Genomic DNA, 27,967 nt, shown 5'->3' with positions numbered 1-27,967 from the left:
AAATTGCATTGCTGGTGCAAATTGGATGAGCTGTTGAGAAAGTTGTGAAGTTTCCTCTTGGCTAAATAAGATTCTTGTTCTGGCCTGCTCAAGGTACTTGTATTTCCTCAAAGCTTTGTCTGGTTGTAGAGGTTGGAGATGGGTCTCTTGCTTTTAGGATTATAGTGCAGTTGTTCCGTGAGTATCCACAGAGAATGGAAAGAAAAGATGGAAGATTCATACAGGAAAGGAATCCACAGAGAAGGTTTCTAAAAGCTATACCATCACAGGACTCTGCAGCTCATAATGTTCTTGCTCATATCCTGTGCAGAATTCTGAATCAATCTAAGATCATGCTCATTAAGTTTATGTTAGGTGGAAGATCATAGAATCATAGAGTGACCTTGGTTGAAAAGGACACAATGATCATCCAGTTTCAACCTCCTGCTATGTGCAGGGTCACCAGCCACCGGACCAGGCTGCCCAGAGCCACATCCAGCCTGGCCTTGAATGCCTGCAGGGATGGGGCATCCACAGCCTCCTTGGGCAACCTGTTCCAGTGCATCACCACCCTCTGTGTGAAAAATATCTGAGCCTTCAACTCTAAATGTTACCTTACTACAGTGCTATTCTAGCAGAGAATAGTGAGGAATATGTGCAATGGCACCATATTAGTGACAGCATCACAGGCTGGTGCTGGGTTGTATTTTTGTTGTATCTAATCTTCTACTTACTCCAGTTATCAGATGTGTATCTGGCTACCACTATCTGGTCACTTCCTATCAAAAATACTACAGTGAGCAGACATTATTCTATATGTTTGTCAGGAATAAAGGCAGTACCATTCAGAAATGCCAAGGCAAAATAGTTGCTCTTAAATTTTAAATTACCGTTTGTAATGAGATACCCTGCTGATGGTTCTGCCAGCATTTCTTACTGTGGTGTCTCACATATAGAAATATATGATGAAGTAATGGAACTTGGCCCTCTAGATGGTGACATTTTTCCAGGTGAAGTAATTAAACAGATCCATATGGACAGCTTTACAGGCAGTGGTAATTGTGGTGACTGAAAAAGATAGTTTATGTTCCTTCCATTCAAACATGTAATGTTTCTTTTGCTGTGTTGTAAATGGTTGATCTGATATGAGTATAGTAGTTTAGCTTCCTTTAATTTTAATTTAAAAATATATACCCTTGAACACTTAGAGAACTTAGCAATTATGCTAAAAAGTGAAAAGCAGACAGAATCTCTGATAGCGTTCCCCCTTCAGAGCAGAATAATCTGCCATTTAATATCCCAGAGCATGTAAAATATGGTAAGAACATTGCAGAAGACAAAGCCACAACTGTTCCCCCCAGAATACTAAGATTTGTAGCCAATAGTCTCCAGAGAAGCAAATATGGGAGTTGCACTTTCACATAACATAAATATTGTAATCTGATGCCATTATTTAAATTGGGACAGTTTAATGGAACAGTTCCCAAACTTTTTCACTGGTTCCAGTGTGTTTCTCAGTTCCCTTCTAGTTGCAGCTACAGTCCTTTATTCCCATTTCTGATCATGATTTGTACTTTTTCAATGAAACTTTTGTCACTTGTACAGCACTTATTGAGTTCTGGTCCCTTTTATACAAACTACGGCTCTCATTTATTTCTCCTCCAGTGTCTTTCTCCCACAAGCTGTAGGCCATTCTGCTTTCTTCTGTGATACTCAGAGGTAAAAATGCATCAGAAATGACAGCACTTGTGTTTGTTATTTGACATTGTAAGAACAATGAATCACTTGCATACATCCTTTGGTCTGCAAAGAGTCTGCCTACCAAATCCAAGCTGCCTCACAAAGCTCTGCAAAAAAAAATTGTTTGGCACAGTTGAGAACAAATGAGTTCAGTCACTGAACTCGTTGTTTTCATTTTCTTCATCATCAATTCCATATCTGCAACTCTTTGACATGGCATATCACTGCTCAGAGAGAAGTGTGAGGTGTCTGTCAGTGGATGGCCTAGCACCAAAACAGACCAATTAGCAATGTCCCCATCTGCTGCCTAGGCTCATGCTTGCTTCCTGCCTGCTCCTGAAGCCAAGAAAGGAACTGGAAGCCTTGGATTTTATGCATGGCATCTGCAGCTGCATGTTGTCCTGAGATCTTCAGGCAGGAGCTGAAGAACAGAGGTCTTGTTGGCACCTTTCTTAACAAGGCTGGGCCTCTTAACGCTTAATGCTGTTCAAGTGATCATCACAGGGTGGTTGAAGTGCATTTGGGACAGAACAAGGAATTGGTGCTGATAGCAAAGCTCTTAGATTTTCACATCCTTTTTGTGACAGAAATCGCCTTGCCTAGCGAGAGAAATCAATGCTCTGAGTATCATCTTTATTAGGGTAAAATCACGAAGTTTAAAACTGAGACTGATGAAGAGTCTGAACAGTGTCTGGTGAAAGTCTGCTACAGAAATGACCTTTTATCTAGCAGGGTACTACATCTGCAGAACTTCATGTTTGCAATACCAGCCCATTAATTATTGGATAAAGTAAATGACACAAGAAGAAAATATTTGCACACATACTCATCTCCTATTAACATGGAAACAAAGTATGTTTTCTGGGTCTGCATGCTAATCACAAAGCACATCTTATTTTTATTCTGGTAACCTAGGATGATCAGAGGGCTGGAGCACAACTCCTGTGAAGAAAGATTGAGGGAAATGGGCTTGTTTGGCTTGGAGAAGAGAAGGCTCCAGGGAGACCTCATTGTGTCCTTCCAATACCTGAAGTGCACATATAAACAGGAGGGTCAATGGCTGTTTATGAGTGTGTATAGTGATAGGACAAGGGGGAATGGTCTTAATCTGAGATAGGGGAAGTTTAGGTTAGATATTAGAAAGAAGTTTTTCACTCAGAGGGTGGTGACACACTGGAACAGGTTGCCCAAGGAGGTTGTGGATGCCCCATCCCTGCAGGTATTCAAGGATGTGGCTCTGGACAGCCTCGTCTGGTGGTTGGCGACCCTGCACATAGCAGGGGGGTTGAAACTCTGTGATCATTGTGGTCCTTTTCAACCCAGGCCATTCTATGATTCTGTGATTCTATGAACCTTCTTTGTGGCCTTCAATTGCACCCTACTGAAAGTAAGTTCTATTTGCAGGTGTGGCAATTGGGTTTTCAGCATGTGTCACAAAGGTTCTTGGAGGTCCACGGATTACTTCTGAGGGATCTGTTAAAGGTTGCTGAGGAAAGTAGATCTGTTGTTTCTTAGCCAGAAGGGTCTTCCAGTTTGAAAGAGCTGAAGGCCATTTTGCTGGGGATAAGGATGGTAAAGCTGAATGAAAAATACAGGGGTTTGGGGAATACAGGCTCCAACTTTGGGATCTATTCTGAACTAATCTTTGTGAAAAGTGTATGGCAGAATAAAAACAGAATTTATTCCCTCTTCAAGGCAGTAGTGATTTTACTTTCCGGAGCTCATTTTAAAGGCTGCACCAAGAGCTTTCCACAGCAACTCCAGAGCACCCAGCCATTTCCAGCACAACTCCAAATGGAATTTTACTGTCTGAAATTCCTCAGTGTGTGGAATTTATACACCTGAAGGCTATTAAAAAAATCTTAACTTAGGGTCTGGGGCTGGAGATGAGCTCTGTTGTGAGAGCAGCTGATTCTCTGCACTTCTCATTCAGGCATGGAGAAATGGTTTATATTTGTAGCAATAAAAGCCCTGATAATCTGCACATCCTACCACTTCTGCTTATCTATTTCTTAGTAGGTGAAGACTATCATGACAAACAAGAGTTTTATGAGGAACTGGACTGGAGGAATATGCCTTCCTATGGTTTGCATCTGGTGAGGATGTCTGATGCCTGAAAAGAGCTTCCTCTTCTGCTTTCTCCTCCAAAGGAGCACTAACAGCCATGCTTTTCATCAAGCACTTGACAAAATTGTATATTTTTGATCCTGCTTCTCCTTTGCCAGATGCTGTGATTGCACTAATCTCTTTTTCTTAGGAAACAGGACTGAAATAGCTCGACAGCTGATTTTGCTTTTTCAAGCAAATTATCCAGAAAAAATTAAAAGCAACGATAACAAAAAACATATGCTGTACCTGTTTCCTTACTCGTTGACACTGGTTCGCCCCATAAGTGGAGCCAAGATTGCTTAGTTTAACTAAGAGTAGAAACATAGAATCTCTGAAGCACTGAAGCATAGAATGGTTTGGTAGGGATCTAAAAGCCCATTTACTTCCAGTCCATTGCTACGAGCAGGGACACTGCCCACTACATCAGGTTGCTCAAAGCCCCATCCAACTTCGCCTTGAATCCAATTTAAACTGACCTTTTTTCAGTTTAAAACATAGCACTGTTTGTGTATCTTTCTAAGGCATAAGTCAGAGAGTCAGTTCTCATTCCTGGTGTAAATCAGGAAGAATACCAAGCTCTGAGAACGAAAGTGGCTCATAACTTCTATATCTATCTGTATATTTCTTCTGTCAGGGTTACACTTTCTTCTTTGTTTAATAGCAGAAATCGAAGTGGGTGGAAGGAAAAAAAAACCGCAACAACAACAACCAAAAAACCCCACCAAAAAAACAGCACAATAGGCTGTTCTTTTTCCAAAGAAAATTAATTGGGAGGGATTGGAGAGGCTCTTTTCTCCTCCCTTAGGAGTCTCATCACTGATTTGTCCTATGAGATGCCTACATCTGGTTCAGTTTAGCTCAATCTCAGCTGAATCTGTCTTCAGTATTGACCCTTCATCCAGTTTCAGATGTCTATTGGAATGCTGCCTTTTCTCCCTTGCTCGCATCTTGTCATTTTTCTTTCTCCTACTGCTCTTATTTCATTTTGGACTTGTTTGCTTTATGGAAAACCCTGTAAATCATTCCAAGACCCACTGTCAGGAAGGATGCTACAGTGATTTTGGCTTGATTCCTTCAGTGTTTTTAAGTTGCTTGCAGTAGCTGTACTGTGTAATCAAACCCTGACACTGATCAAAAGCAAAAAAGAGCCAGCAGATGGCACCATTTATTACATTATAGAAGATTCATAACCAAAGCCTTGAGGGCTTTTCCCCCTTAAAACAGGTTGCCAGTAAAAGATAAATCAACCCTCCATTTTTAGAGATGTTACTTACAGGCTTAGTAGAGACCTCACTTTATATCCTTTCTCTGGGCTTCCTGGGAAGAATTCAGTGGCAATGCCTTAAATGGAAGAACATTTTAGAAACAATAATGGAACTAGAGGTCAATAGGATACAGCCCAGGGGAGCTTTCTTCTGTTCTGCTCTTAAAAATATCCCGTTGCTTCTTTACTTTCTCCATTCTATTAAATAACAGATTTGCTTTGAGGCGTATCTCCAAACCCAGTAACTTTGGAAAAGATTCAGGCAATGGTCAATTACGAACATGGTGTAGCTCTGCTGTTACAATTAATAGCTCTATTTTCTTACAACATATAGCAGCTGTTATCTGGGGCTCTCAGAGTGCTTCAGAACACTAATGAAGTACACCTCACAACACCTCTGTAGATAGGGAATATTAATTCCCTAGGAAGCACATTGACCTCACTGGGCGCTTGTGTGGTTCTGCTTGTCAGAGAAACTCATGTGACCAAAGATTGCAGAACTGGGAGTAAACAGTGTAATATATTTCATGCTATTTCAAGCATTTCTTTTTTACCCCAGAAGAAGAAAATAATAATAAAACAAAGTAGTTTTGCCTTACAGGAGTTAACCTTTGCAACTTTTTTTGGTAGGGGATCAGCCTGCTCTCTTTCCAATTAGCTACATGTATCCAGCTGGTAGTGTATGAACTGCATGTGCTTCAAAGACAGATTAGTGACTTCAGCATCATTTACTATTAAAGGTTAAAAGCACCAGCTCTTTCTAATCTCCTGCTGCACAGCCAATGTAATTTTAATACTGTACGCTGTAGAAAAGGAAAGAAATGCAATGCTGAAACATTTAACAGGATATATTTTTCCATCTTTATTTTAAGTTATGAAAACTGTCTGCTAAAAAGCTACTAAGTGTTTCCAGTCAATGATAGTTTCCTGGCATCAAAAGATTAAGAAAATTAAATGAAATATCCAGCAGAAAATAAACCAAGCGAAGACAAAGAGAACAACTTGGATTTTCTATACTTATCTGCCTGCTACGTGTATCTGCTTCACTGGTCTGTCAATTTTAATTGGACTGCAACCTACTGTAGCTGGGTTCACACTGGTTCAATTAAAAAATTCTGCTGTTCCTTTTTTTTCTTCTTCTTCTTTTTTTTTTTTTTTTCTTTTTTTCTTTTTTTCCCATATTGCCCATAAATAGGAGTATTGTAGGAGTAATAATGTTAACCCCAGAGTCCTGGCATGATACCAGGTCAGGTAATTATATTCTGCCTATGTAAATTTCAGTTGCAGCTTCAGCCGAATATGTTAGCTTTTATTTACCATTCCTGATCATCATGTTATATAACACTGCTGTGTGTCGTTAAAGAGCCATCCCAGTGTGGCTGTGTTTTAGTGGCCACTGAACTGGATACAAATAAGTCAGGATCTTCACTTTCAAGGCTATTTACAATACTTGCTTGCAGTGTTGGGGGGTGAGGATTGATCTAACTTCATGAAAAGCCTGTTGGGATGGACTCTATAGGCAGTCGATAGGTTGTGGAAACTTTGCATAGAGATGTGATTAAACTCAGCCTTTTTTGATGTACGTATGAGAAAGGATGAACAACTTTGTGTTTTCAGTGCTGTATCCCCTGCCCCTTCCAAAATAATAATAATAATAACTTAAGAAATGGAAAGTAAGTGTTGAGGACAAAGATTACTCCTGCTTTGGGTACCTGATGAGTGAAGGAAAACCTGTGCTACAAATAGAGCACGATAGTTATGAAGTGCAACAGGCGTACAGGAGATCAGCAGAAAAGAGACAACATAACAGTCAGAACAGTCTTCTTCAAAGGATCTCGGAACCAGGGAGGTGTGCACTGTTTCAGATGTGGAAGATGGATTTACTTCTCAAAGGCTTTGATGACAATTTGGCACCTACGTGCCTCTTGTGCCACAACTTACAGATATTGTTAACTTCTGCTTCATTAAGGTGGAAACTGAAACTGTGTTTTAGATTTTGTCAAGCTGCTAGTCAGCTTGTGTTATCCACACTGTCTCTCCATCTGCATTTAGCAAGCACCACCTGGTAAACTGTAGTCAGATTTTCCTTTGGGATCATAAAGGCCTCGCTCAGCAGATTTCCTCATCCCAGTAACAGCAATTCTTTTGACGAGCCCACCTGAATTAAGTAAAGTTTCATGGGCACACAGCAGATATTACCTGCAAGGCTGAGTAGGGGAGGTGAGGTCTTTTGGCTCTGGCACATGCTTGTTTTAAATTTCCACCAATTCAATCTCTCAGATAAAGGAGGAAGACCGTTGTTTTTGCTAGATGATGGAGACTGGAAGATGCAGGACACACTGCAGGGCTGGTGGCCATGCCAAACTCTTCTCAGAACTGATAGCAGTAGCTTATGTATGCAGTCATACAAGAGCACCGCAATCCGTTCACATACAGAACACGCAGAGCTGTCAGGTCTGTAGCAATCCAATTAGGTTACATGGTTTCTAAAGCTACGTGTTTTGAGGAAGCTTAAAGCAGAGTTAGCTCTGCGCTGGCTCAATGGCTGTGTCAGCTATCCGGTTGGGTGTGTTTTTACCTCTGGCTGCTGAAGCACTGGGACCTTTTCTGTTTTTCCCCTAGAGCAATACTAGGAGGAACACAATTGAGTTAACTATTGACTATCTTTATTATTATTTCTTAAATGAGAATCCTGATATATATTGGAAAGAAATAGTCATATTTCTTGGGGGGGGGGGGGGGGGGGGGGGAAGATCAATAAATGGATCTCATTATGCATTTTTCAGATTTCTTTACTGAAACTGAAATATTAAAGTTCGGCTGTAGTAGCTGAAGTGCTATTAATTTGTGTGGAACTTATTGTTTGACCTTTGCTTTTGTCAAAATCTCTTCCTTCTAACCTTTAGTCTCAGATACCTGCTTGTATTTCTGCTCATCCTGTTCCCATTATCCTGTTCCCATTATCTCAGCATCTGAAATGTGTGAGACAGAAAAGAAAAGCAGCTCCATGCCATGTCTATCTTCTTTTTTACAGCTCCTGTTTTTGTGGCAAATTAATCAAAAGCTGCATGGGAGAAAAGCCCCTCATCCTTCCCCCTTGGCAAAAAGCCTGAAAAAATGGAAAGATCAGTCACTGTGTGCTAACAGTAGCTGGCCTTCTTAATTTCATGTGGAAATTGGAATCAGCGTCCAACCCTCCAGAAATACTTTGCTGCCAATCCTGAGAAGCCAAATCATGGCTGTTACAAAATGAATGGCAAAAATGTATTTTGATTTCACTGGGGCCACAGTTTCAGTGCAGACACATAGAGCTAAGAAATTATTAGGCTGATCTCATCTGCCACAACGGAGAAGGAATCGGGAGAGCTGGCTGCATCCATACAGGAATGGAGACAATGGAGCTTCTCAGGTGCTATTTGTAAGGAAAGCTGAACTGCAAGAAATCTACAAAATAAAGGCAAAGGTTGGGAAGCAGTGTGCCTGCATGTCACTTTTGAAAATCATAGAATCACTAAGGCTGGAAAAGATCTTTAGGATCATCTAGTCCAATCATCAACCCATCCCCACCATGCCCACTGACCACGTCTCTCAGTGCCACATCTACACGGTTCTTGAACACCTCCACAGAGAGTGACTCCACCATCTCTCTGGAAAGCTTGTGCCACTGCCTCACTGCTTTTTTGGAGAAAACATCTTTCCTAATATCCAACCTGAACCTCCCCTGGTGCAACCTGAGGCCCCCAAACCAATTCAGCTCTGTGAAGATTTTCAAAGATAGACCTACTCAATTTTCATCTCACGTAACAGAGACATCTTACTCATGTGTGTCATACCGGGCTCCAATAGAAAGTGAAATGCTGATCTTGACAGCTTTGTTGGCATGAGCACTCCTGTTGGCTCCTGGTCTTGTAGAAAAGTTCCTTCCAAGTTCAGTGGTTGGCCAAGTCTGGCCAGTTGTGGGGAATGTGTCGTTGATTGGCTTTTGCAATGGATTTTAAAGGGCTGAACTGTAGATTGCTTCCCGTTCAATCGGCTTACCCACCTACTTGATGCATACTGATACATAATGGTAGCTTTCTTCCTAGTCGTCTGTGGGCTGGTCAGCAAATCTGACCCACAAAGCCAGACATGCGAATGCCTTCCAGTACAGAAATGACACTCACAGTCTGTTGCTGTGAACTCAAGTGCACCCTCATCTGTGAAAGGGAAAGGCTGAAAAAGAAATGATCGAAAGTGATCTACAGTAACCCGCAAAACTCCCAAGAGAAAGCCAGAAGGAAGAAAAGGAATCAGCAGAATTTTTAAATGTGCAACTCCCCCTTTTATCACGTTTCTAATCCCATTTTATCTGCTCCTTTTTGTTTTGCTTTGTTGTTGTTTGTCTCTAGCACGTACATTCTCCAGGCTTCATAATGCTTCATCTTAAGGGGGAACCTGAAGAGCGCATTTTGTCTGCTCACTAATAACCTGAATTTTTTTCATCACAGAAGCCAATCAAAGGAGGGAGATTACAGGAGACGGAGTACTGAGATTTGCATATTAACAGCGCAGTTATTGAAGAATAGCTGCCTCATATTGGGAGCAAACTGTGAGCTCCCATTGGCCAACAACAGCTGCCAGCCAATGCAGACAGGGGATTCAAAGGTCATATGTTGTTTTTTTATTTTTTTTTAATTCTTTCTTGAGAGTGCTAATATAAATCAGATACCAAAAGCAGCGTGAGCTTGTTCGGCACTGCTTCTCCAACACACGGCATTCACTGCCTGCCCATTGGCTCATGCAGCTCCATCCCCGCGTAATGGATCATATTGTGTATATTAATACTCCAGCTTTACAGTTCTATTTCCATTAGAGGAAGATTGCCTGTGAGCCTCTTAGTGGATAAATAGGAATTTACAGCTTTCAAAAATTCTCTTAAAGCTTGCAAGATCCAGGGAAGGAGGAATTACACATGACTATTTTTGAAGCTTTAGAAGGTCCAGAGGACCTAATTGTGTTCTCAGATATGTCAGGGCAGCTCCTATTGAATTATTTGGTTACAATGTGTGCTTACAAGACAGCTAAAATGAGCCTTTCTATTTATTTATTTATAATTAAATAAGTATGTGTATATGTAATAAATCCTTCAGTTATAAAAAAAATAGACCACGGAATCTTTGGGGTCAGGTCAGCCACATTCCATCTCAGAATGAGACAAAGAAACAAATTCAACACAAATAAAGACAACAAAGTTAAGAAATACGTTCGGAGAGTCAAGGTGATGTGATTTATGATCCAGCCCTTGATTTCACAAACCAATTTACACTAAAGTTGAAGTATAAGCTGTGCACGAACCTCTCCATGTATGCCTCGCTTTCCTCAGGGCTACATGGAACAGAGATGTTCCCAGCAACTTTTCCTTTCTACAGCTGTTTGTACCATGGCTGAAAAGCAAAGCAAAACCCATGAAGAAACGAGAGATCTAAATCTGCACTGCTGGGCAAGGAGTGTCTCCTGCTCCTCAGCAGAGGTAGTTAACAGTTACCTAAAGTAGCACATTAATTCCCACATTTTGTCCTCTACACGGATGTCCTTGTGTCGCTTGGTGTAATTTGTGTCAGTGCTGTTTGTCGTCACTTCTCAAAGTGAAGCTCTGACACCAACCCTGCCAGCCAGGGGGGAAAAAAAACTGCACAAGGAGGCGAAGAATGCCAACATTGCTTCGATCAGATGGAGGCAGTGGTGTGGAAATTGTCTCTGTTGCATAAGTGTGTTTGCTGGTAAACCTGGAGTGATGGGCTGGTGAGCGCACTTCATTAGCCCACTACCTGTGGATGCAGCTCAGTGCCACATTGGTGCAAAAATTACTGTGAAAAAAAACCCACAAAAACAGCGGCTGGAGACTTTTCTATCAGCTTTTATTCCTGCTACTAGAATTCATAGCTGCCCTGTGCAATATTTAATACCTGATGTTAGTTTCCACCCTTCAGCCACAGCCACTTTTCACGTACCAACTGATTGTCACCTAGAAGTGTGCTGAAATCCATTATAAATGGGCACACAGTGGCCTTCTCCAGTACTAAATCACAGCAGAATGGGGCCGCTTGCAGCAGCCCTGCACAGTGATTTGGGCAGGGAGAAGAATGGGCTTCTCCCATGCAAACAGCAGAGTTCAGACTGGCAAACACCTGCTGGGCATGAGGTTCAGCCTCAATGCTGAGTGAGGCACTGGGCAACTCCAGCAGCGCCACTTGGCTTTGGGGCAGCTTCTGCTGGATCCTCTGTGCCCAGCATCCCTTCCTGGGATGTGTGATGGGGAAGGCACACGGGAAGGCGAGGTCAAGGACTCCTGCCATGCTGCATAAAGTGATGGGATAGCTCAGGTGTCACCTGCCTGGGATGCAAAAGCAGCCCTCTAGCAAGGGTTCTCGCTGCGGGGTTCTGGTTTGGAACCACAGCCAAGTCCTTCTGGCAGGCGGATCCCGGCAGAAACCCCTATCCCATGGAAAAGGGGCAGCTCTTAGCGCTGGGAGCACAGCCCTCCATGAAGCCCGCAACCGGCTCTTTGCCAGGCAGGGCACCTGTCCCCAGCCCCTCAGGGACCTCTCCCCACCGCCGGGCTCTGTGCTCTCCGCCCTCCTCACCGCCCACTCCTTCTTTTTCCTCCTCCTCCCGCTGCTCCTCCGGGAGCCTCTCCTCCGCTGCACACCTGCCTTGCCATTTGTCAGCGGCTTTGCTAGGAGGGGAGAATTTTCCCTCGCTCCCTTACAGCATCCCTCTCCGGCACACACACACACACACGGAGGCACAGCGCTGTGTGTGTATATCTGTGTGCCTGTTTGCAGCGGCGGCCGCCGCCTCTCGGCACCCCGCTCCGCCGTCCCCGCGTTCCCCACCGCCGCGGGGCGTCCTCCGCCCGCCGCAGCGCAGCCGGCCCGGGGAGGAGGAGGAGGAGGAGGAGAAGGAGGAAGAGAAGGAGGAGGCGGCGGCGGCGGCAGCGGCTCCGCTGCTCCGCGGCCGCGCACCGGCAGCGGTAGGTACGACGCGGGGATGGGAAGAGGAGGGCGGTGGGAGTCAGGGGAGAGCCGCGCTGCCCTGCCCCGATGGAGGCGCCCGGTACCGCTCCGCTCCGTTCCCGGTATCTCGGGGCTGTGTACCGCCTCCGCCCGCCGCGCCCCCGCAGCGCTGCCGGGCACTGCGCTCCCTGCCTCCTTCCTTCCCCGGAGAGTCAGAAAGTTTGCTCTCCTGGGCGCCTGACTTGTGTTGTTATTGTTGTTGTTGTTGTTCGGGGTCCGCTTGTCGTAGGGTGTTGTTTTTTTTGTGTGTGTGTTGTGGTTTGTTCGTGCGGGTTTTATTTATTTATTTATTTTTCTTCTTCTCCCTTCTCCGCTAGTGGGCCATTTATTTATTTATTTATTTATTATTGGGTTTATTTATATATATTTTTAATTGCTGCTGCAGTGGAACAGAAGACGGGAGTTCCACCGAGTAGGGAGACCCCGGGACAGCCCTCCCATCTTCTCCATTAGGGCATCACAACCCGGGCAGCTGAGTCTGTACGCCCTAACCCTAACCCTATCCCCTCCCTATCTGGCTACGAGGGTCCTTAGCCTCGGTAGGGCAGTCCCTGCAACTGAGTGGCTGTCAGGAGGTGTCTGTCCCGTCTCTCTCTTCCTCTTTCCCTCCGTTCTCTGAGCGAGTGCCCTAAGACAGTGAAGCTGTCGCAGCCAGGAGGTGACAGCATCCCGCCGGAGAGGGACGGGGACCGCCGGCAGCGGGAGCTGCCGTAGGATCTATCTGGTGGGAGAGCCGTATCCTACCCGGCTGAGAGCGGGGTCGGCTGCGGGTCGAGTCTGTCTCTTGCTCCTCGAAGCTGCTCGGAGAGGTGGATGCCTGTTGTCTGGTATGGAAAAAGCTGCCTCGCGTTGTGCTCTTTAATTTTAAATGTGGTTTTTGGGAGGCTGATGCCAGGGAAGTAGGCTGCGGTCCCGGTAAATCCAGGGCAAGGAAGCAAGTCCATCCTTACCACGGACTGTAGATTTGCTGTGTTATTACTTTCTTCCATCCCTCTCTGGAAGTTCTGCTGTAATATGTCAAAAGCTTTGATGCCTTTTGCAGTGTACCACCTTCACTGTTGCTATTATTATTTATTCCATGGAATTTGAAAGGGAATTATAAAATTCATAGATGTTAATAAATAAGTTGAAAGGACTTTGAAATAGTGCATGTTGTGCATGGTGCAACATTGTAGATAAGCATACAGGAGTACTAAATGCTCTGCAGCTTTTATGTCAGACCTTTTCCTATAACGCGTTGTACAGAAGCCCCTTCATCCCTTTAAGTATGACTCTTGTGGTTTTGGTGCTGTGGTCTCGTCTCGTGTTGTGGGGGTGCCTTCCTAGGCACCCACGTTGGCTTGATCCTAGAAATATTTTATTCTCTAGCTTCACAAAGATGTCTCACTGTAATTTTATATATGTGTGTGTGTGTGAAATTGGCAATTGTGGCTTTTAGTTCTAGATCTTTTCTCCTGATGCTCTTATTTATTTATTGGTGTTAGAGCCAAATGAAGTGGATAGGGTGAGGAGGGGGTTAAAAGGAGGGAAATGAATTGTCTGAGACTCTTTGCAGCGTCCGCGTGTGCAAAAGCAATGACATAAAGAAATAAAGGCACCAGAACAGCCCCCAACTGAATTCTGGACCCAGTGCCTCCGTCCCTCCCTCCCCTGTGTGTGCTTGGTGGCACCGAGCGTTCTGCAGTGTGTGGTATTTACAGAACTTGCAGCCTACTGTAGCTCTTGAGTAGTAAGGGAATGCTTTGTGTCCTCAGAAGCCAGTCTGTGGCAAGTCCGTAGAACTATAGGTATGGTCAGGGAGCACCGATGCACGTGGGAGAGTGTATGTATATAAATATCACTGGGCTGTTCGAGTTCATTTCTCCTCAAGATAGTTAATCTTCTGTGGTCTGGAATGTTTACCTCCTTTTCCTGGAATTTTGATGTGTTTTTATTGTTACTCTCTCGGTGTGCATGTGTTCTAATACTAGTCTTAATCTTTGTCCTATGTAGAATAACCGGGTAATAGCTTTAGAAGACACTATTGCCAGGCAAGGCAGGCAATAGATCATGAAATCAGACAATAGTATTTTGTTTCCTAGCAACCCCCTACTGTGAACAGAAAACAAAACGGTGGTGGATGCTTCCACTTCACAAGAGCTGGATGTCAGCACCCTGAAGTAGGCACAGAGCTACCAGCCATGCCATCAGATTTGTCCCATTTGTTTCAGCTGCTTTGTTAATATCCCCCTTTTGTGAGAAAGGGACTTGCTAGTGTACATGCAGTTACATGGTTAAAATGCCACTCTGCTTTCTTTGCTTGGTAGTGGTGTCTGTTAGAGTGAGGAGGGTGAAAAATAAGTGGTATCTGTGGGCTTTTCTGCCAATACGAGTGATTTGAAATGCCCTTATTATTGCTGGAGTATTTCTAAATCCATGTGATTATAGATCCTTGAAAATCAGTTTTATCCTCTGCTGCGCCCGGTATGCAGTGTCTTGGACTTTGGTTAATTGTCTTTTAGCTTTGTGTTTTAAAACCACACTTGTTAGAATGGATTAAAATAAAATTCTCTGCCACCCACAGGAATGAGAAATAAAATCCCATAGTGCTGCTCTGCCACTTTTACGCTCTTGGCACCCAGTTCACCCCTTAAAAGAGCTGGAGCTATCACAGTGCAACAGGAATGGGTTCTAAGCCGCGATCTTTCTTAAAGTGCTTTTGATAATGCGGTAATTCCTTTGGTTAGTCTCTGAGCGCTGAAATGGAATCTCGACCCTGGACCAATCTCAGATGCACTTTGTGCACTGCCATCTATCCGAAAAAATCCATTAGTGCAGGCGGCGGATATAACCCTGCATCTGTGCTTACTGCCTATCAGGTTTCTGCTTTCCAGCAGGTGTTAGTGCTGGGGAGGCTGCTGGAGGGATCTAACTGTGGCATGGAGAGGAGGTGGGCAACTGTACAGCAGTGCAGGGGAGCTCTTGCACTCCTGCCTCCTGTACTTCCTTTATAGCATGGACCTAGATGAGCTTAAAGGTCCTTTCCAAACCAAACCATTCTATGATTCCATAGTTGAAAGTGGCACAAAGCTGTCGGCAATGTTTTACCTACAAGTCTTAGGAACCATGTAGAATGAACACAGTGGTGATTTTCCTGTTGGCTGCACCCCTGAATACCTGACAGCAAAGGTATCATTTCCATCTTGGAAACCCAAAAATTGTGAGAAATATTTGCTGTAGGGGAAACAGCAAACATAGTCCTGTATGCATAGGCAAACAATTAGTGTTTGTCCCAGGTGTGTGAGCTGCGTTCCTCTGAATGACTTTTGGAGCTCATAGTGTGATTCAAGAGATCCGATATGTATAATTACGTACATTGCCTGTAGACTTTATTTCTCTGGCATGCGTCCTACTGAGATATGAAAGTGTCACAACAAACAGACTAGGTGACCTTTAAGGGTCTTTTCTAACTGAAACAGCTCAATGATTCTTTGAAGTACTCCTTCAGTAAAAGCGGTTGAAATGCAGCGGTCAGAGAATACTGTAATCCTGATAAATATCAATGAGCAGCTACTTTCTTATAGGCATTTGGAATCAACATTTTTTAGTGCCATAGCATGCCTTGACAATTTAGTAGAGAAGCACATTAGTTGAATTTTGGAAGGTTTTATGGTTATAAAGGATGTAGGCTTTTTTTTCCCCCAATTTTCCCATGTTATTTCTTTCTCTTAAGGCACACCTCCCAAACAGAATCACAGAATGACCCGGGTTGGAAGGGACCTCAAGGATCATGTAGTTCCAACCCCCCTGCCTGGCAGGGCCACCAAACATACACATTTAATAGATCAGGTTGCCCAGGACCCCGTCCAACCTCGTCTTGAACACCTCCAAGGACGGGGCATCCACAACCTCCCTGGGCAGCCTGTTCCAGGGCCTAACCACTCTCCTAGTGAAGAACTTCCTCCTAACATCCAACCTAAATCTTCCCTCTTTTAACTTAAAGCCATTTCCCCGTGTCCTGCTATTGTCAACCAAACCTAGAATCTCATTTAGGTACTCTGCAGACTGAACTCAGTCCAGTGCCTCGCTGCAACCCCCACGTAGCTTCTGCCTATATTTACCAGGCAGCAGAACAAGGGAAGGCAAAGAAAACAAAAAGTACAAATAAACAGAGCAAAACAAAGCAAAGATGGAGAGAGAGAGAGAGTTTGTGAAGTTGGCTGCCTATAAACAATGGAAGACATTTGGAAACGATTTTATATTCTCTTCATGAAATTCCTGTTATGACAACTGCATTCGTTGGTGGTGATCAATGTGAAATCTGACATCTGCTGTCATGTAGGTTGGAGGCTGGTGGAAGCAGTCAACAAATGACTGAAAACCAAGGGCTAGTGCCTTTGTGCCTTCTTGCCACTTATCCCTCCTAAATTTTGTCTTGGAACAGTGAGTTAAGTCCATTTTGTTTAGATGCTTTGGGTAGAAATGAATTATAAAATTGACAGTTTTGTTTTCTCCACTTAACTATGCAATGATGGCAGCGGCTAATGAGCTAGCAGGGAACATGCTGCTCATCTTACTGAGATGCACATACTGTAGTCCTTTCACATTTTTTTTTTCCACAGGGCTGCTACTTATTTATTTATTTACTTTCAGAGGGTACCACAGCAACAAGAATGTAGACTTACTGACTGCATGTTTAAATCCAATAGATTTAATGACTGTTGTACTGTTGGATATTCACCAAAGTATTTATTTCCTTTTTCTTTTTAAATGAAAGGAACAAAAGCATTACATCAGTACTGGACTCTATCGAAGCTTCAGTTTTCAGTCCTATAACGTGAAAGCAGTGAGCTGTCAATTCTTGCCAAATATGGAAAATAAATAATCCGTGTGATTACAGCAACTTAGGATTTGGTTCAGCAAAACATTGACTCGTGTGCTTTATTTTTTTGTTGTTGTTTTTTTCAGCATATTCTTAAGCTCATCTCTGCTTGCTGAGATCAATTGGATGTAAGCCTGTGGTTAAAGTTAGGCATGTAATTAAATGCTTTGTTGAATAGGGGACTCAAACAAAACCTGTAACCTTTGGAACTAATGTCTTTGTTTTGGAGTAAACAGAACTTATGTAGAATAATTGTTACAGGATAGCAGAGTGGAGGGAACAAAATTTGAGAAAAGGCAAGTTCTCGAGGCAGGAAGTTTCAGATTGGGAATTTACTGATGGATAACAGCATCGCTGGGAGTAATCTAGATTTCAGACCCAGCAGGAAGTAATAATACATGGTTTTGCAGCATGATTAAAGAACAGCACAGTTTATGGTTGAGCTGACTACTGAAAGGAATCCTTTTTGCATTAGTCTTCTACGAACACATCTGAAAACTGAGTATCATATCAACAGAAATTTATTGACGAATTCAGTGGATCTCAGAGAAGAGCCACAAAATACTCAGGTGCCTGGAGAAACCAGCTTGATGGGAAATATTCAGAAAGAGTTATATATGGAAGTTAGAGTTTTAAGGGAAGTCATTTTTGTAGGCAACTAACAAATGTACTATAGGAAGCACTTCTGCATTTTGAAGGTGTTGGAGTACAAGATCTAACAACACTTTTCATGTCTCTGTTTTATTCTCATTTGAATTGAAGGTTACAAGAGAAACTAGGTCAGATCTTAGACCAGCCATCCCTGACTTAATTTTTTTCAAGTTGGAGTGTCTGTACTCTGGCAAAGCAATTTTCAGTGCCAAGACAGTTGGGTTTTATGTTTTTAAAAATACACAACTCAAAACAGGGTCATCATATGGGCTTGTGGTTGAGCTGATGTTGGGATGATGGATATTCTGAGGTGAGGGGTCTCGAACACAAGTCTTATGAGGAGTGGCTCAGGGAGCTGGGATTGTTTAGCCTGGAGAAGAGGAGGCTCAGGGGAGACATCATTACACTTTACAGCTTCCTGAACGGAGGTTGTGATGAGGAGGGGTTTGGCCTCTTCTCCCAGGCAACAAACAGGACCCCAGGAAATGGCAGCAAGAACCAGAAGAGGTTTAGATTAGACATAAGAGAACTTTTTCTCTCAGAGAGTGGTCAGGCACTGGAATGGCTGCCCAGGGAGGTGGTGGAGTCACTGTCCCTGGCAGTGTTCAAGAGGCATCTGGATGAGGAGCTACGAGATATGTTTTAATGTTTGTTGTAGCTACAGTAATGGGAAGACAGTTGGACAAGATGATCTTGTAGGTCCTTTCCAAACTTGTGATTTTGTGATTCTACGATTCAAGGATCAGCTACAGTAAACAACCATTTTTTAAGTTCTTATTTATTTCTGCCTTTTGAAAACAATGGTCATCCCAGGGGGGTGTACAGGACACAGAGATGATGGCTTCTGCAGAATTTTATTTCATCATGTGATGGATCTTAGTGCCATCAGGTAATCATGAAGAAATACTGCATGCTAATAATCTCTTTGTGTCTTTCTCCCACCACTCCCCTGCCTCTATCCCCATCTTGATCTTTCATCATGATGTCTCCTGTGATCTGGATGTTCTGTGTGCAGTGTAAGTTCATATGACTTTTCCAAAAGCCATACAAATCGCAGAAGATAAGGTAGATTTCCTTCTGCCAAATTTTGGATACCTGACAGCTGATTGATTAACCAAGGACTCTTTCGGTAATCAGAAGTTAAAACCTGATTTGGAGTAAGCCTTCCATGGTTGATAATGACTAAATCAGCAGTTTTGCATGAATGCCATACTCAGATGAAAGCTGATCTGGGTTACAGCTGATTGGTGAAGCTGATCTTTGGTTTAAGCAATTTATGTGCAGGGAAGGGATGTGCTGAGGGTGTAGAAACCAGGCTTAAGCGTTCTGTAGATTTCCTGTGTTCAGCATAGTATGGGAAAAAAATGCTCTGTAGACCACACACTCCCAGTATGCTCCATGTTACTACTTAAAAACACTTTGACATGTAAACCAGGTTCAGCCCTTTCTGGACTTTATGTCTGGGGGCTTGGTTGGTGGTGATGGAGGTCTGAAAAGAGGTTGACTGGAGAGAGATTCAATTGGGCAGAACAGAAGGATTAGCACTGAAGTTGTTGCCAATGCATTGTTGATGTTGGAGGGAAAATTTCTGATGGTTGGGTAATTCTTCTGTAGGAGACTAATAGAACCCATGCAGTTGAGTGGATAAAGCTAGGTAGTTGAGGATGGTGGAACTGGATAGATTGACTACTTAGTACTACATGTGTATGTTAACAGTGCTCTTCTTTGGAACTGTGTGTAAGGTTGAGCTTGTTGGATGGAATCTGGTAGGATGAAATATGCCACGTAAGTGCAAGACTGGTATTCTGCCTGTTTATTTTTAAACAAAAAACCTAGGTCAACAACTACCTTAACTACTTCTTTAAAAATTATTTATATATATATATATTTTCTGTCAGTAGATCTTTATTTTTGAATTTATTTTAAATGAGACTTTAAAATGCTGGTGATTTTTACAGAAGTACATTTAACATAGAATCATAGAATCACAGAATCATAAGATTGGAAAGTACCTACAAGATCATCTCATGCAACCTCCCATTACCGTAGCTACAGCTAGCCATTAACCCATATCTCCTAGCTCCCTATCCAAACGCCTCCTGAACACTGCCAGGGACGGTGAATCCATCACCTCCCTGGGCATCCATTCCAGTGCCTGACCACTCTCTGAGAGAAAAACTTCTTATGTCTAATCTAAACCTCTTCTGGTACAGAACAGCACAACACAGTGATGGTGTTTAGGATGTGAGCTTTGGTATGTTAGATCTTACCAACACACAATGAAGAACAGTTCCTCTGTGGCCAGAGTGAATGGCGCACAACTATTTTAGTATTACAGGTTTGATTTATATAGACTTTAAAGGGGTTTGTTCCCTACACACAGTGTAGAAAAAGTTTCAGTACATAACATCTGTGTTGGGGGTAGAATATAGTGAGGGTCTGACGCTGTTTTTTACTACTCTGCTTGTATCCAATTATACCTGTTAGCAAGCATTTTGACAGAGAAGCAAAGATGAAATGAAATGGAAGTAGCTGATAAAGGCATGGGATGAACGCGGGGAGGTGGAATGCAATAACCAGAGTGAGAGTACGCTCTTTGAAGAGGTGCTGGTGCTTGGGCCCTTATAAGAAGAGTCAAGGACTTTTAGCAATGACAAATAAGTTTCTTTCATCTGAAAGTAGCAGATTGCTCCCTGGAATGTTGCTATGTAATATCCTAATTTAGTATCTCCTGTGCATGCAGAGAAAGAGCTTGCTATTGCTACCGAGTGATGCAAGCACTTCCCTCACAGTCTGCAGCAGTAGAGGCTTATAGTTTGGTGGCAAAGATCCATGGCTTAATCTCTTCTGATGACTTACGATGGATGCTGGCATTGCTTCAGCACTGACTAAGTGAACCACTTAGTTTATTGAGAGTTTTCCTTGGAGGTGTGACCCTTGCTTAGCAGTGAAATCCGATGAGATCACAGCCCTGGTAGTGCAGTTATAGACACATCAAAAAAGTGTGTGTTTATGGTCCTCTGTTGGCAGATAAGGATGGCAGGCAGCTGGACGTGAGCAAGCACTCTCTGTGGATTCAGTGGCTGTAAAAGGGTGCTCTATTCACACATCCTCCTGCCTCCTTTGCTTGTGTGCATCTGGCTCCCAGAGTCTTCAGGTAAGCAGAGGTGTTCTTGGCAGGCTGCTGCATATGAGAACTGAAGACATAAAGGACCTGGAAAATAAGTTCTATTTTAAAATCCTCTTTCTGTTGCCTTTCCATTAGTTTGCCTAAAACGAGCATCTCTCAGCTGAATATTGTTTTAACAAATGAAAGGGCCCTTGGTCAGTTTTTGGTTCAAGGTTATTCATATCTTAACACTGAGAGGAAATGCTGTTTATGCTGATGACTCTTCTTCTGCAGTGTAATCTCCAATTTTGTATGAAGCAGATAGCAATTACCATTTTACTTCACTGACAGCCTGTGAGGGAGCACATGTTTCCACTACCTCGAGGGAGATGAGGCTCAACTTGAGCTGACACACTGCGGGTGAAAGGCTGGGTGTTCTGTTGCCAGTCTGCTCAGCTATCCGGTTGCTTGCCTGTTCTGTAAACAAGGTTAATACTACTACAGAGAACATGTGAAACCAGCTGCAGTGTGTGTGTCATTAGTTGAGTCTTGCAGTTTTATTTTCCACGTTGTATTTGTTGAACTTAGGTGTAATTTTGTAGAACATAGGTAATGGGCAGCTTGTATTGTTTTCTTTACATAATACAAGGTGGCTGCAATTTCTGTAGGGGAAGGAAACCATCAACTTTTTTTTAAAGTAAAAGGTTGAAAAAATGGAATTTCTTTTTATGCTTCTTGGAGAGTATTAAGTGAGATTATATAACTGCATAAACTCTCCAGGGAAAGAGAAGTCTCACTGATAATGAAAGAACGGAGTAGCTGCTTAGTGTAATCTGCTCTCTATGGAAAGTGGTGAGAAGGAAGCAAATGGAGCACTGTGCAGTCAGATCGGGCCTCATCTGTTAGGACCTGGGAGCAACAGCACATCTGATGGTGCAGTTTTATATAAGATGAGATTGCCAACCTTGCATCTAGGTTTACCTTTTCCAGTTCATTCTGCTTGGTGCTGTCTACTACAAATAAAATGGAATGGATAGAAGTTATATTTTTCCAGTTCGTGTTACTGAAGAATAAAGGGAGTAGTGTGATGTGGTCAAACAACAGTGTAATCAAGCAATTCTTCTGTATCAAAAGTGTAAGAGTTGTAAGAGTAGCTAGACAGTGGTCATCTTGAAATCATGCGGAAAATCTATTTCTTTTGGTTCTTCAATATCAAATGGCTGCCAGATGGAACTGAATATTGAATGGGAAGCAGAACATTGAATTTGGTAATCGTGAAGATGAGATGCTTTGACACCCCTGTCATCACTGAAATATAGCTGTGGTGAGCACTGAAGTCAGTGCTCTTACTGTTTCAGGGGCTCTTCAACATCGCTTCATTCTAAAGGAATCAGTTTGTTATCAAGGAGGGCAAAGAGCAGTGGCCACTCATATGGTGAATGCTAGGAAAATGAAGACCTAGTAGTTGATGAGAGACTTTCTTTTGTGGTAACATCCTTGTCAGCATAACACAAAATGAGCAACATAGGGTGATATATAAGCCTCTGTGTACTGTGCTTTTAAAGAGATTTAAATTCACTAATTCAGCATTCAATGGAAAACAGGGAAATACAGAATTAAAACCCCAAACCTGAAATAAACAGCACTTACATGAATGCATGGCGGCTCACTGAATATGAGAAACATTTAGAGAGCGATTGTGAGCATCCATACAAGGGAAAATGCCAACTTTGTATTGCCATAAGTCATTATGCAAGGAATTAATAAGTCATTGTGCAAGGAATCCCGTGGAATGGCTGTATGTGACAAGATGTTCTGCAAGCACCTGAGGAGCAAGTCTAGCAGCTGCAGAAACAAAATGAAATGAGAACTGCTGATGTAGATTTATTCCAATGCTGAGATCATTCTTTGTGAGAAAGAACAGTCACTGTAGTTAAGTGTTGGCTGGAGCAAGGAGTGTTTATGTGCCTTTAGTTACTCCTGGTTGTGCTCTGAGGAGGAAGATCCTGTTGTTTTTTTTCTGCCTCTGCTCTGTGGTTCTCAATAATAAAATTGTATTTAGGATTGAAACTGAGCAGGAGTTCTGTATAAATTTCATACTGCAACATAATGCCTGGAGAATCCATAATATTAGGAAGGGAACCAGTGACAGATTCAGAAGGGCTGTGACCAACTACAACCTCCAGTTCAAGTGGATTTTTTCTTCCCTGATCTTGAAAATAAATAACAGTAAATATTTGAGGGAAAACAAACAAACAAACAAACAAACAAAACAACTAAAGGAGTCCTCATCAGCTATAGAAATTACAGAAATTAGTGTTTTGAACGAAGATGGAGAACAGGAAGAACTGTGACATAATGAGGAAAAAAATGTCTGTTCATAATAGGCACAATAAGTACAGTAAGAGTAATAGGCTGCATATGTTACAAGAATAAACAAGTTCATGAAAAAAATTCTAGTGCAGAAAGGATGCAGAGGGATACTGGAATAGATTATGTGAACGTTCTGGGACCTATATCAGTTGAGGTCTCATAAAATATGTAGATACAACTGTGTTATCTTTAAAGGAGGCAGCTGCCCCTGTTGTGTTGCTGTTTCCAGCTCCATTTGTCTGTGATTCTCACCAGGTCCTACAGTGAGTGGGATAAAAGGAAATGGGATAGTTGGAAGGTTCATGAGTTAAACCGGAATCCAGATGATCAGTCTGTTATCCCTCTTTATGTCAGAATAATGGATAATCTAGCAGTGAATATATAGGAGATGCTGGCAGTTGAACATGGATAAGTTTCAGGTTTGAAAATATTTTCTTTCCTGCCAAGACCAGTGTTGAGTATTTTGCCATGTTGTGGTGTTAGGCTTGAAACATCTGGATAAGTTCACTTTTTCATGCGTGATCCCTTGCTAACACAAGCTGAGGTTCAGCCCTGGGTGGTACAGAAACACCAGGAAGCTTAGGCAGAGTAAAACTTACCTCTCTTCAAAGTGCTTTTGTAGACATAACCCATGTGGTTAAAGCACTACTGAAAATAAAGTGTGGGAATGCTACACCAGACTATTTAGACACTTGTGTTTCAGTCAGTTACTCAACACGCTTTAGACCATGTTGGAGGAATAATGCTGTAATAAAATGAGTTCAGTAGCGTGTGGTTTGTGTTTTGCATAGTACAATTGTCACGGACTTGTTGGAGTACTTCCAGTTGTGCTTGCTTTTGGTTGGAGGAAGAAAGTTGTTTGCATTCTGGGAAATGCGTGGTGAAGGCACTGAGAAAGGGAAACCAATGTCTGCCTTTCCCCTGACTTTCATTTAATAGTTAAGAACAGAAGTAGCATGCAGATCAATAAAAATGGCAGGAGTTCCAAAATAAGCAGACTTTTTGGGAGGAGAATGCTGAACTTTGCTTGGAAACCAATTGGTTCCTGTGCATTATGTGTTGATGGAAATTGAGTTCTTTTTATGTGAGTAATAAGTCAAGTGTTCTGTTAAGATCTAAAGGGCTGGATTCTGGTCTCCAGTAATTTAAATGTCGAGTAATTCAAACTGTGGGGATATTCATGATTTACACTACAATAACAGATTACAATCTGGTTCTTATTCCTTAGGATTTTAGTATGGTTATAAAAGGGATATTCATCTTCATTTTCTAAGTGTCTAGCAAGTTACCTAATTAATCCAATACTATCTTCATTCTGGAGGAGGTTGTTTAATTTGAATTTCGTTGTCAAATACCACATAGACAAGCTCGTGTGGTGCTAACATTAACTAATGATAAGAGTTATCCAGATATGCTGTTCTATCATTAACTTGAATTAGTGCAACTCCAATTGTTTTCAGCAGAGAAAAGCCACATTGCTGAATGGAAGAAAGCACCGTACTCTGCAGTTACCATGCAATTAACTGATATAACCCCTGTACTTGTCATGCTTTGTGGAAGATCCAGCCAGGGTGACCAGCTGCAGGTCAGTTGTGTGAGAACAGAGACCCTGGGGCTTAGAAACAGTTTATTAAGATAATACTGTGGTGTGAAGATCAGCTGTCACAGTAGTCACTAATGACAGTGTGTGTCTATTTACTGTATATTGTCTAAATAAGAGGTGCCTGAGTTGGAATGTTTTGCATTCTGGAGGAGGGTAAGAACAAGCAGCTGAATGGTGGGGGTGTGAATGTGGAGCTGGCTTTTGCCCTGCTTACTGCAGGTTCTTCTTCATTGTAGATTCCTATGTGGGTTTTCTATTAGAAAACCGAGTACCCAGCATTCAAATTAGGGTTGTAAGTTATTCTCCCCCCTCCTGTTCTGCCACTTATTTTTGCAGAAATGAAGGATTCTGCCATATTTCAGTTTTCATTCATGTCAACCAATGACACCAAAATGTACCGAGGAGAAGAGAGGAGAAATAGATGAAGATGCAGGGAATGACAAAGCTGTCCTTTAAGCTTTGTTCTCAGGAAGCTGAGCTAAAAAGACTTTTTTTTTCTTAGGCATTTCTTTGTCCAAAAGAAAAAAATCAGAAAAGTTGAACTGAATTCCTTCATCCAAGTCAAAGAGTACAAAGCATGATGTCACTTGCTGGAGTCTCTGTGTATTTGTCACTGGGAAGCCCACAGCAATGTACTTTCCAAATGGTCTGTAAAAAATGTACATATAATCTGTTTTTAAACAAAACATATCTTGCTTTTTACCATCAAAGCAAAATACAGCTGCTATGTTATGTAGACCTTTCGTTACCCTTAGGGTGTGTCTAATGGGAAGTCGGGTGTGTTACTGCTGCCCATAGGAAGTTCTTCCTCACAGTGAATCTTTACAAATTTCCAGAGAATTTTTATTTTTTCTCCTCAAAAAAATCTTAAATAATGTGTAAGTACGTTTGAAACAGTGTCTTATTGCAGCTTTATAAGAACATCAGAGTTTTGTTTTTTTTCTCAAGAGCACAAAGAAAACTCGATGCTTAAGATTCAGTTTTGCGAACCCTTCCCTCTTCTTCAAACATTCATATGGAAATACACCATTAACTGTGAAATTCCCTAGCAACCTTAGCAGCCTAGAAGAAGGGATCCAAAATCCAGCAGTAGTCAATTCTCAAGAGAATTTGTACTATCTATTGTTAATATTCATTATATTCTAATAAGTGATTTGAAAAATTCTTTTCAGAGTCTCTTTCTTTCTTTGAACTGCAGCAGTTGTTTTGTTGGAATAGCACAATATTCACTGCTGAAAAGCAGGACCCCAAGCTCAATCTTCATTCTCATCAAATCTCTCTTGAAAATCTGAAGATTTCTGAAGAAACTCCAGTTTAAATTTAATTCCCTTGCTAATTGCTTTAACGACCCATTTTTTTTTTCCTGATAAATTGTTCATTGAAAGCTGAAAGAATAATTACTTCATAACATAATAAATGGTTTGATAACTATGCTTAATGAGGGAGCTCATAATATCAGATATGTGGTGGCAGCAGTACGTTCTGCCATGTGGGGCACTCTGACAGCCTTTGCGCCTCCTAATTCTCTCATTAAGACCAGTCATCTTTGGAAACCCGGAGCTGGTGTTATGGTATGAAGTGTCTCAGGTGCAGAAAGTCATTCAGGCATTGCTTCATCTCAGCCTTATTCCCAAGGGGACAGAGAAGTTCTGGCAAAACATCCCCTTGCTTGACAGTGACAGGACCAACCCATAGCTGTCACATGGAGTGATCTGCCCTAGCCAGTGAAACGGGTTCCCACGTGATATTTTGGACTTATTTTCTTCTTGGAGCACACCTCTGCTCTTTATTACTTCCCTGTTCTTTGCTCCTCCATCCTTTCTATTTACTTTCTCTGCTTTTCTATGTTAGGAGGCTCTGTCAAAAGAAAATCCTAATTAATTACTTTCTACAGGAACAAGTTTGTTGAGCTTTTTTTTTCTATCATTATTTTTCTTTAATTTGGTATTTGAAGTTTCCCATATGAGCTCTTGAGCTCTTCCTCCTTAATACCTTTTCATCTACTGCAGACTCTCTTTTTTATATTCTATACAAGTGACAGTAATGTGTGTGTATGTCACATGAAGTAAAGATGCTTAGTGGATGTAGACCAGCAGAGCTGTATTGCCACACTTTGTGTTATTCCAAGGCTTAAAAACCTGAGCCTCTCTTTCAGGCTTAGAACTCAGTCTGTCTTGTCACCTGAGTTCCTCGCTCTCAAAATAACATTCTGTTAATAATAATCTCTGTTATGCTCCTTTCATTATATGAGATCAGTAGCATAAGAGGCTACCTGCACCTAGTAGAACAGTTTTGTACAGCTGTCAGAATTCTCATGTGTTTGCTAAAAGGTGCTTAATTTTATCCTTACTTTGAGGCAGTTGTTCCAAAGAAAGGAATATTTGTACCGTACAGCACCATTAAGTAGGTTAGGTGTGGGCCAGTCAGCTTGAGAAATGCGGTTATGGCATTAAGGTCTATAATCTCAAATGTTAAAAAAACATACTCACCTGTCTTTAAATGCAAAATGTGAGTGTGAAATAGGTACTACTGGAAAGCAAAATGACTGGTGAGCCAAAGTAATTAAGGGAAAGTAAATAATCTCTAAGATTCTCATTCCGCATGAAACTAATTTTGTATCTTAGCCTTCATGTATTTAAAAATAGTTTCCTGCTAATTCAAGATGCTTGTGTACTATGTGTGTGAAGAGCACTTCAGTTATAATGAAGGGATGGCAGATTAAGGAGTTATTTTCAATGGGTGTATATACATACATATATATATATATATTTTTTTTTTTTTTTTAAGAGAGACCTTCATTTTGGCAGTACGAGTGAGTGAATATTCCTGTAGCAATAGCTTGATGTGCAAGACAGCAGGTGGTCAGCCAATAATCTTCTGATACCTTGTGAGTAGAAAACCTTTGGTTTTGTCTTCAAGGCATAGAGATACCAGTACTTTCACTTCTTTTCTTCCCCCAGCCTAGTAAGCCGCTCACTGCTGGGCCATATATAAGCTTTTCTGCTTTAATTTCAAGAATACAGTTTATTAATAATTCTTTCCCACGCTAATAAAATCTACCTTGTAAAATGGATGGAATGCATTAGAGAAGCCAAAGTGCTCTGGAGCTGCCATCTGCCTTGAATAGTGCTAGCATGAGGCTGATGGTGGTCTGATGGAAACCTGTCAGCTCCATCAGTATCTCAAGTAGTTACCTAAGAGAGCTAATATATGTTCATTATTT

The 27,967-nt window shown here is 42.0% G+C and overlaps 1 protein-coding gene across 1 annotated transcript in view; it reads left to right on the top strand.

The window, feature by feature from the left end:
- The first annotated feature begins 11,752 nt into the window (after positions 1-11,752).
- ENOX1 (ecto-NOX disulfide-thiol exchanger 1) overlaps positions 11,753-27,967 on the top strand; it is a 364,528-nt gene continuing 348,313 nt past the window's right edge. Inside the window, exon 1 of the mRNA XM_015851740.2 lies at positions 11,753-12,104. The gene's annotated coding sequence lies outside the window, so the exon portion shown is untranslated. The remainder of the gene's footprint in view (positions 12,105-27,967) is intronic.

This window comes from Coturnix japonica, chromosome 1, assembly GCF_001577835.2.
Source record: "Coturnix japonica isolate 7356 chromosome 1, Coturnix japonica 2.1, whole genome shotgun sequence".
Lineage (NCBI taxonomy): Eukaryota > Metazoa > Chordata > Aves > Galliformes > Phasianidae > Coturnix > Coturnix japonica.
The sequence above is the reverse complement of the archived record's forward strand: the minus strand, read 5'-3'. Positions and strand labels throughout refer to the sequence as shown.